This window comes from Schistocerca cancellata, chromosome 7 (assembly GCF_023864275.1).
Source record: "Schistocerca cancellata isolate TAMUIC-IGC-003103 chromosome 7, iqSchCanc2.1, whole genome shotgun sequence".
Lineage (NCBI taxonomy): Eukaryota > Metazoa > Arthropoda > Insecta > Orthoptera > Acrididae > Schistocerca > Schistocerca cancellata.
This window is the reverse complement of record NC_064632.1, coordinates 194571701-194582832: the sequence shown is the minus strand read 5'-3', so window position 1 is coordinate 194582832 and position 11132 is coordinate 194571701. Positions and strand designations below refer to the sequence as shown.

General features: G+C 39.1%; 1 pseudogene; it reads left to right on the top strand.

Annotated features, from left to right (window-relative positions):
- Positions 1-9838: 9838 nt before the first annotated feature.
- On the top strand, positions 9839-9956 carry LOC126093178 (5S ribosomal RNA; annotated as a pseudogene).
- Positions 9957-11132: the final 1176 nt, after the last annotated feature.

Genomic DNA, 11132 nt, shown 5'->3' with positions numbered 1-11132 from the left:
CTTAACGTCAAATAAGGCAGAAGGGATAGATAACACTCCACCAGAATTTATAAAATCATTGGGGGAAGTGGCAACAAAACAACTGTTCATGTTGATGAGTAGAATGTATGAGTCTGGCGACATACCATATGACTTCCCCAAAAGCATCATCCACACAATTTCGAAGACGGTAAGAGCTGACAAGTGCGAGAACTATAGCACAATCAGCTTAAAAGCTCATGCATCGAACTTGCTTACAAAGATAGTATAGAGAAGAATGGAAAAGAAAATTGAGGATGCGCTAGATGACGATGAGTTTGGCTTTAGGAAAGGTAAACCATGAGAGAGGTAATTCTGACATTGCGGTTAACAATGTAAACCAGACTAAAGAAATATAAAGAAGCGTTCATAGGATTTGTCGACATGGAAACAGCGTTCGACAATGTATAGTGCTGACAAAAGTAGGAGTAAGCTGTAGGGAGAGACGGTAATATACAATATGTACAACAAACAAGAAGGAATAATAAGAGCTGTCGACCAAGAACGAAGTGCTCGTATTACGGAGGCTGTAAGACAAGGATGTAGGATTTCGCGCCTACTGGTCAATCTGTACATCGAGGAAGCAATGATGGAAATAAAAGTAAGGTTCAGGAGTGGAATTAAAATTCAAGGTGAAAGGATATCGATGATACGATTCGCTTATGACATTCCTATCCTGAGTGAAAGTGAATAAGAATTACACGATCTGCTTATGTTTATTAAATGTTAAAACCGTGTTATACAAATTATGTGCAGGGTCAGTGACTTATGTACCAACTGCAGTACCATTGTTTATTTATTCCTTAATGAAATGTGCCATGACTAAAATATTTCTTCAAAATCTCAGTTCAACTAATCAATATTAGGCAAAAGGACAATCTTGTATAGAATCTAAGACAAGCCTGATCGATATGATTTTCGTCTCAGCAACATGTAATGGATTATTGTATGAGCTTACCGCTGGTGCAATAATGTCCTCGTCAAACATAGATTGTATTTCCGTTATAACACGGTCCCTATAATGTGCCAGAATACGTATCGTCTGACGCAATTTTTTTGTGGTCATGAACCCGATATTTGTACTGAAATCCCATAATTGTTCCTGTTTTGTAACTAAAATATGATGTTAAAGAACTATGAAACTACCTCAAACTCCGTTATTTGCCAAAACTTACTTCAGTCACGAGCCCCATTTTGTATGTCCCTTACCATACAGAAAATCTTCATAACACGAACTACAGCAATTATAGCAAGCAGCATCTACAGCCAGCTAAATAAAATGATTGTAACTACTATAGACTCTAAGTACTACGAGACATACGGTTAGCACAAGAAAGATTGAAGAGCAAACAATGTATTTAGAAAATTTTACCTTATTCATGTGACATCCAGTTCTAAAAATTATATAGTTGTCAATACTTTGAAACGTCCCCTTAGAAAAATTATACATAACTGTGCTTAAACCGACACACAGTATTTTTAGCGCAACGCAGTCTGGTTTTCAAAAATCCCTACAAAATAATGGCCCTGACTAACATTAACCTATACCTTTCATAAATCACTTACCTCACCAAAAATGTTCGTTACTCGAACAACTGCAATACAGCGAGCGCCACTACTGCCAGCTTAATAGTCATCAAAAGTCATAATATACATAGCAGTTCATGACATCCAGTCTTACAAATTTCAAAACTCCGCCATTTCTCTCCCCACATCCACCACTGCTGGCGGCTCACCCCCAACTGCACAACGCTGCTACACGCGGTTAACAGCCAACAGCCCAACACTAGAATGGCCAACAACAATGCAAACTAGCCACAGACTGCACACAGCACAGCTAGTGATTTTCATACAGAGCGCTACGTGGCGTTGTCAATAAGAAAACCTAAACCGCCTACTTACAGAGCCCCTATGCTCCCCACAAAAAATTTTAAATACTGTTTTGGGCACTGGCCAATACATATTTCTTAAAATTTTTTCACAATTACAATAACAAAGAAATCAAATGCACACACTTATTGATACAATGTTGGTCAAAAGCTAAAATTTTCTCACAGTCCATGAAGACAGTCCTGATCCTTCATCACAGTAAAATTGCAGTATAAGAAAATGCACACGGAAGTAGTGGATTTCCATGCCGTCTTGAAGAAGTGGTGTTGTCCTTCAACAGAAAGACAGTGCTGACTCTTGACATGCAGACAGGTATTGGTCCACAACAGAGCAATCGCACAGCAGAGTGAGTCGAAGTTTTGAGGAATATTGGTAGGTAGGTCGTCACAGAGTAGACCCACTGTAGTCCTGGTAGAGATTATGGTATAGGTGGACCACCAGAGGTGCAGACCCACTGCAGTCCTTGTAGAAATAATGGTATTGGTGGGTCATCAAAGGCGCAGACTCACTGTAGACCTTGTAGAGACGGCCAACAGCCATCTGTTGCGACTGTGCAGGTGCACAATCACCATCGAAGTGTCATGCGGAGAATATAGCAAGTCCATAAACCACCACTTGTGCACTCGCAAACTTTTTGAATTGTCCTTAGACAATTAACCAGTCCCGTGCTGAATTATCAACACACGTCCTAACACTAACAGTCCTCCTTTTTTCACATATTGTGCATAAACTATGACCAACAGAAATGTGTGCAGTGAAATGAATGCTTACAAGTTACTTAAATTGATGAACTGGTGTCAATTACAATATTATAACATGAGAATTCAATAACAAAGGTACAAAATATATCATTAAAGAACATAACAATACAGATAACATTTGTAGTAATACAGGCTTTACAAAAAAATTCAACTAACATATACATCAGTGTTACAGGCATTATGACATAAGTAAATACATAAAAGATCAGAATAACTTTCGAAACATCAACTTCACATATGAGCATTAAAACAAAGCAGATTAAATAATGACTAAGCATCTTTACAAAGAAAATAACATATTATTAGAAAAATTCCACAACATAACTCATATCAGCTAAACACATAAAGACAGGAATAACACAAACATACAAGAGTACACAAACACATAGCAGAATAACACAAGACGAAAGGGTGTTTTCAGTGTAACATTTGGTACTGCAGTCCAACCCAAAACTTCATTCCATAGATCTTTTCTCTTATTTCAACATTTATTTTCACCAAAAAAATCCTATCCAAGCATGCTTTCTGTATTTATATGTTCACATATGTCTTACCTCATCATTTATTTCCAAGAAAATCCTACCTAAGCCTGTTGTCTCTAAACCCTACTTTTTGTTCATATCCTCTTTCAAAATACTTTTTCGGCCAAACCATTTTCTTATAGCTTCTCAATGCATTTCTTCCAATTCATCACAACTCGTTCTCTCATATAGCCTACCCCATCTTAGGCTAACTTAAATCTGCTGAGCTCAGATGCTAAACTAAGGAACGAGGCAATGCAGGAGCACAAAACCATTAACACAAACAGCAATGACAAAAAAATGCAGATTTTCAAAGCAAGCAGCATTATAGAAATTAGCAAAGCAATTGCAATATTACAACTAATATAAGGCAATGTGCAGCAAACAAGAAAAATAAATCAGTAGTAAAGTGGCTTGGCAGAGTGATACAAAGTCAAATTCAGAAACACTATGCCTGGCAAACAGCAGCAGCAAATGCTATAACTTATACCTAAAAATGACAAATCTCAAGCAGAAAAAATATTACACTAAAGACAACAATGCAGATAAGGGAAATGTATATTCACATCTTAATGTCTATGTAATTAAAGTGGTGCACCACAAAAACTTGAAAAGAAAATTATATATGCAGTTACTGTTACTAGTCCCTTCTTATTGTTGTTTCCATTTCAAGAGCTCCTTTATCGAAAAATGTGGATCATAAAATAATTATTTAATAGATCTGTTGACAGAATGTGTTCACATTACCAAATGCATTTAATTTCATTTTATAAAACCAATGCTGCAACACAGCTGGAAACGAGATATCAAATGAAATAAGCAACTATCAAAAGCAAAACATAAAAATATCATTCAATAGTCATGTGAAATTTCATAAGTTAGTAGAAATTCTCTCAACTCTCGTAGAAAGACACTTGTCATAATCAGGTGTGCAGATGTAAGAATATTTCCCATGAGTTTATAAGCATATCAGTAAGTAGCACAAAGTACGCGCTCCACAATATAATCATATGTTTCCAAGTAATGAGCGTGTCATATCTGCGATGCTTTCTACACAGGAATGTCAATAGCGAGGTTAATGGTCTCTCTTCTTTTTTATGACGATTATCTCTCAGCTGGGCTCCCAAAACGCAATACATCAAGGTCACTTCCCTTTCTTACTGAAATATTTACGACAGCAGTTTCCGCTACAGTGACAGACTCATATAAAAATACTTTCACAGGTTCAGAATTTGCGTTACGAATGTATAGAAAATAAAATCCTATAAATATAACAGTGTCCAAAAAATTTTCGACAGCATTGTAATACATTCACGCATGTGAAAGCTAAGTTCTGCAGAAGTCCATGTACTTACCTCATGATAAATAAAAGTGCAATGCTTTGCATATAGATATCTTAGTTATTACGCTAATTGCCGTGATGAAGATAGTACTGCGCTGTAACGTATTGTTGTGCTACAGAAAAGGCTGTCTCATTGTAGCTATACCACAAAAGTTACTACTAAAACATGTTTTACTTTCCAGAAGAATTCAAAAAAACTGTGCAGATATTAAACAGATACAGCGCAAAAGCAATAATATAAATTGTGTCACTCATTAGTAGTGTCGTGATATAATCGTGTAGCTGCCAAATAAACCAACCACTGTGTCATCTGGTATCTCTCAGAAAGTACTTCAAGTAAAGAATGTCTTTTCAAGCAAACCAAAATGTTGCATGAAAATCTCATTTGCAGTGCCAGTATATGTTCTAAGTATGTGAGCCTTGTAGTCATTACGTAATCGTGCAACTAACAAGCAAGAATGTACAAATAACAACACTGTGTCGTCTGTTCACTATAACAATGCATTCATAATTTCTGTTTAAATAAGTTCTCTTGGTTCTTGACTGGATATTTAACTTCAAACATTGTTGCATGTTAACTGTAGCAAAGACTAAGTTAAAAAAACAGATTATCTCTCAATAAACGGTTTTACATGTGAAATGTGGTGCAATCCTTTACTCTTCATAGTACTTAGAGTTTCAACTTGAACGCAATTATCGTGCGGTATACGTCGGTAAAGAATACTGTAATTTTTGTCAAGGTTAGCGTCTATGTTATTTTTCTCTGAGCCAGCCGGCGCACGCGGCTGCCTGCGGTGCGAGGCATTGTCTGTCTCTTTGTTGGCGCGTGTTGTTATTAAGATTAGGAGACCTAACTTCTACAAATTCACCTTGCCGAGAGGGCCCTGCCCTCTTTGAATCCCGCCAGTTCTGATGAAATTCAGGTCTGTCGTTATGATTATATCGTTCGTCGTCATGTCGGTAGTTCCTGTAGTTTCTTTCTTGTCGGTTAGTTGTGGTGGAGAATTTCTCCCTGATTTATCACTGCACGGTCGACCGTTGTGTCTGAAGTTATTCTGTCTCCCGTAATAATAATTGTTTTGGTTCCCATATTGTCTGTTTCTATGGTAGTCTCTGTGATAGTCATTACTATGGAAATGCGATCTTTCTCTGTAATTACTTTTACTCTGCCAACGGTTGTCATACGGATGGTGTCTGTTTTGGTCACGATTTACGTTGTAAGAGTAGCCTTGTCGTGTCCAGTTATTTCTTTCATCACGGAATTGCGACGGATGTGACCTGTAATTGTTGTGTTCCTGTTTTCGCATTCCGCGATTGTCAGTATCAATTTCTAATTCTTGTAACAGTCCCTGAAAAGCTTCAATGTCTTCTTTGCAACGTCCTGCCAAAATAATATGTCGTAAATGTTCAGGTAATTTGATTAAGCAAATGCGGATGAGTTCTGAGGGGCTGTGTGGGTTTGACAGGTACTGATTCTTGTGCAACATGTCTTCAAAATATTTCACAAGACTGGAAAATTCAGATTGTTCGAAATGTTTCATCATTATGATGCTATGTTTTACTCGGTCTTGTGTAGCATGAGACCGATATGCTGAGAGGAAGGCATGATAAAATTCTCCTTCACTGTGACAATCGTGAATGACCGATCGCATTCTTACAGCTGGTTCATTCTCTAAGTAGCCACACATGAATTCTAATCTGTGCTGCAATGACCAGTTGGGAGGAAAACAATGAGAGAATTAATGAAGCCATGCTCGTGGATGAATGTCGTTGCCAGAATTCTTAAATGTTTTGAATTTACATGTAGTAATGAACAGCTTATAGTCAAAATCATCGTGTCGGCGAGTCGCACATCGGACATTGTTACTTCGTTTCGGCGGGTCCATCTCAAAATTCAATGCGCCTTGCCAATTTCTTTCATAATTTCCGAAGTGTCCTGTGTTATTATTTTGTGGTTGTTCCGTATTTCTATGTCCCTATTCCCGTACTGGAGCGCGAGTGTCCTCTGAAATATGTAATTTTTGTATTACTTGTGCCAACTGATCATATTTTTCTTTTGTACTGTGTATTGATTTGATTTTGATTTTGTTTGAATTTTCTAATTTGTTCATACTCTCCAGTGTCTGTGAAGGCTACAGGTCTTGTGTCATTCAGATCATCATCTACCTTTGTAGATAAGTTAGTGAACTGACCTGAAAGTTCGGCTACTTTATCCGATAGTGAAATTACTTCCTCCGAGTGTTTTTCTGAACCAAGTTTCAGAGTGTCCATTTGTGATGAAATCGTATCTACTGTGTCCTTTAAGTTTTCCTGAGTTTTTGCAAATAGCGTAACCGAATCGGTAGATGGAACTGAGTCAGTTTTAGCTTGCAAAGTGTCGTGATCTTCATGAACAATAGTTTGCAGTTCTTTTATGGCTGCTTCGTGATTCTGTAATGCCTTTTCATGACGCGAAAAAATAGGTTGAAAATGCTCACAAATTTGTGTTTTTACGTCATTATAGACTTTTTGACATTTCTAGTCAATGCTATGTAACTCAGTAGTTAAATCTTCACGTGTTTCTTCAAGCGTTGTCTAACTTCCGAAGATTTTGTTCTTTTGTGTCTAACTTTTGAAGATTTTGTTCCATTGTGTCTAACTTTTGAAGCTTTTGTCCCATTTGTTGCATTAATTGTAATAACAATGCACTGGTGTCTGAAACATGTTCCCCAGAGCTGTACGGCAATGCATTTGAACCGGCAATATTCGCATTTTGAAAAGCAGAAAATGTGTCTTGACTTTTTTGAGAAAACTGTGAGGACGCAAAACCTGAATCTACAGTATTTGCAAGATTGTGCCCTGTCATTTCGGATTCCTGAGGCGAGCTGCTGCCGACCGATCGATCGATGATGCTTCCCTGTTCACTAATTGTTTTACTGTGTACACCATTATTTGCCGCCCGCTCCATTTCCCTATGCACAATTACCAAATTACTACTTTGAATGTCTGTTAATTCGTTACACAGTGGTGTTGATAAGCTACGCTCGTCGTCACTATTATTTCTCAGTTTACTTTGGAGCCAAGTGTTACATTTTTCACACGCCATAATTATCACAATATTTCGCACGACAACACAGAAAAGCACAATTTGAAGAGCAAAATAAGGAAACACATTAACGTAGCACAGAAAATAATATCTAGTTAATTGCAAGCGCAGCTGCGAAATACTTGGTGCAAATCTACATGCATGCCACAACTGTTTTACTGTACAACAATGAAAGACTGCAACTACAAAGGAAATTCTCTCGATGATTACGCGCTAGCAATAAACAAAAGCAACACTAATTACACAAACTAGAAGAAAAAATCAGAAGATTCCAGTGAGGTATCCTCGGCTAAGGGTCGACATATCAAACGTCCACATAGAAAAGTTATACATGACTGTGCTTAAACTGACACACAGTATTTTTAGCGCAACGCAATCTGACTTTCAAAAATCCCTACAAAATAATGGACCTGATTAAAATTAACCTATACCTTTCACAAATCACTTACCTCACCTAAAATCTTCGTTACTCGAACTACTGCAATAGATCGAGCGCCACTACTGCCAGCTTAATGGCCATCAAAAGTCATAATATATATAGAAGTTCATGACATCCAGTCTTACAAATTTCAAATCTCCGCCATTTCTCTTCCCACATCCACCACTGCTGGCGGCTCACCTCCAACTGCACAAGCTACGCGCTGTTAACAGCCAACAGCCCAACACTACAATGGCCGACAACAATGCAAACTAGCCACAGACTGCACACAGCACAGCTAGTGATTTTCATGCAGAGCGCTACGTGGCGTTGCCAATAAGAAAACCTAAACAGCCTACTTACAACTTCCACTGCCCAAATACTATCAACAACATCCATAATGCTACATTTTCTTGCGTCTCACTCTACAATGCATGTGCTGCCAACATAGAGTCTACCCTACGAAAAACCTGTCCATACACTTCTCTATCCACTCGATAACTACTTGTCCGTCCAACCACAGAATCTCTTGCCGAGGGCGCAGAGCTCTGTCAGCGATATTAACACAGTGTATAGCGCTGCCAACATACATATAGGTTAATTACATTCTGACTTATTCCACATATTTGAGCATCTCACAACAGTAGGTCAATGATATGAGCACTTATTTCATTTAATCTGCAGGTAGGAGAAAGGTACTGGTTCAGTTGAAGCTGTGAGGGTTCATGGTTAGTCCGGTAAAAACGTTTCCTGCACAGTCACACTTTTAATTTCGAATATTTATGAATTATGCTCTCATGCCTCAAATTACTTGTAACAGGTTACAGGTCTGTCCTTTTAGTCCGGCGAGCTATTTAACTCCTAGAGGAATGTTCTATGAAGCCACAACTATTCAGGACTCTCGTTAGTTGGAAGTGAAGTTTTCTAGAAAGCCATAATATATTTCGTTTCAAAAACACGAGGGCGAGCTAAGAAATGACGACTCCGAGCTTTTATGTGAAAAATCTTGAAGCTTTTGAAATAAAACAAAAGATATAAACATTTACATCTTAATTCTTCATGTCTGTTTCTTTAAAACCTCTTGTGACCTGTTAGTCAAGGTAAAGCAGGGTTCGGTTACGATTGTGGACGGGGCCGTAATCAGTTACTATTCGTTACCTTTTACAGTTACAAATATTTGTTTAAAAAAAAGTAATTCCAGACTCAACAATAAATTAAATAATGCCACACGTTATTAATGAAGAAATAAGCAACTGTGTAAATATCAGTGTTTTCAGCACGTTACAATTTAGCAATCACCACAAAATACAGATACAGATAATGTTTAAAAACACAAGCCACTGTGATCATAGCTGACTGCCTTACATGCCAAGAACGGCAGTAAATTAAGAATGCTTAAGTACTCGCAGCAATTTACAACTTACGGGTATTGAATTATTAAAAGGAAAGTGGCCACAAACACAGCAGAAGGTATTAGACGTCAGGAATGGCAATAAATAAGGTTTTAAGGCTTACTGCTAAAATACAAATACCACAATTTTTTCAATGCAAATGACCGCAATCACGGCTGAAGGCCTTACACGCCAGGAACGGCAATTATATAAAAAATTTAGAAACCTGCTGTAAAACAGGAAATACAAGCAAAAGTTAATTGAAAGAAACAAGCAACTGACTACCAAACGGGTGAAATAAGATGATGGTAAACCTTGTAACACAACCCTTAACTGCTAGATTTATTCCAGAAGGCGACCAGAACTATTAACTAGACATACATAACCTTTAATGTAGGCATTACAAGGTATAGGCAATGGCCTTGCCTCACTAGATACACCGGTTCCCGTCAGATCACCGAAGTTAATTGCTGTCGGGCGTGGCCGGCACTTGGATGGGTGACCATCCGGGCCGCCATGTGCTGTTGCCATTTCTCGGGATGCACTCAGCCTCGTGATGCAAACTGAGTAGCTACTCGACCGAATAGTAGCAGCTCCGGTCAAAGAAAACCATCATAGCGACCGGGAGAGCGGTGTGCTGACCACACGCCCCTCCTCACCGCATCCTCAACTGAGGATGACATGGAGGTCGGATGGCCTCAATGAGCCACTTGTGGCCTGAAGACGGAGTACTTTGTATGTGTGTGTGTGTATGTGTGTGTGTGTGTGTGTGTGTGTGTGTGTGTGTGTGTGTTTGTGTAACAAGGTATGATAATAAATAATAAAATAATGAAACACGAGGACCAGTCACAGACAGTGCTCTAGGAATCGACCTCTGAGAAGGTCTGGCAGCAAACACTTTTGCGAGTGAGGAGATAGGCAGCCAAGAGACGCATTCACTTCACAAGATGATAACTCAGACTAGTGGCAGTCTAACGAATGACTAATGATAATCTTTCTGAAGCTACGTGACATTCAATAAACCAAATTCAAGAATGGAACAACACGCCAGAGCCGGAACCGGTGGACTGCACTACGCCCCCACAATACTGTGGTAAGAGCACCTGTAACGAGAAAGGAATCACTACCACCAGAGTAGAAGAATAACAAACGGCCTGCAATCAAGAAAGCTGTCAAAACTACACGTCTTACCGGACAGCAGCGGCAAGGGGAGGAAATGTACACTGCCATTATATACACTAACCCCCAGGGCAGGTAACTGGAGCGTTAGCGGCCACTAGGCAAGAAAACTACAGTTGGTTGAACTTAACAAATTGTAACAAGTTGAACGCAGTATATAGTAATAAGGAGTCGAGGAAAGCTAATCAGATCCGCCATCCCCAAGCACTCCACTCGCTGCTCTTCGCCTTGGCGACACTACGAGCAGCAACACGAACCCAAGTCACTGGAGAATCGAAGGATGTCACAATGGTGCAGTTTTCTCTACTTGGATTGAAATGCACTCATCTTAAAGCTTGGTGGATACGGTTTACGATGAAGCCGTGCACCCTCGTGACCACAGCTCTTCTATTCGGCAATCCATGCGTGCCACCAACGGTAACTGCGTTTTCTTGGACTGCGCGGACGTGGCTTCTCCTCAGTCCCCAACCGAACTGCCACACTCGCACGGCACGGGAAAACCACGAAGTCGCCCCAAAGATAGGACA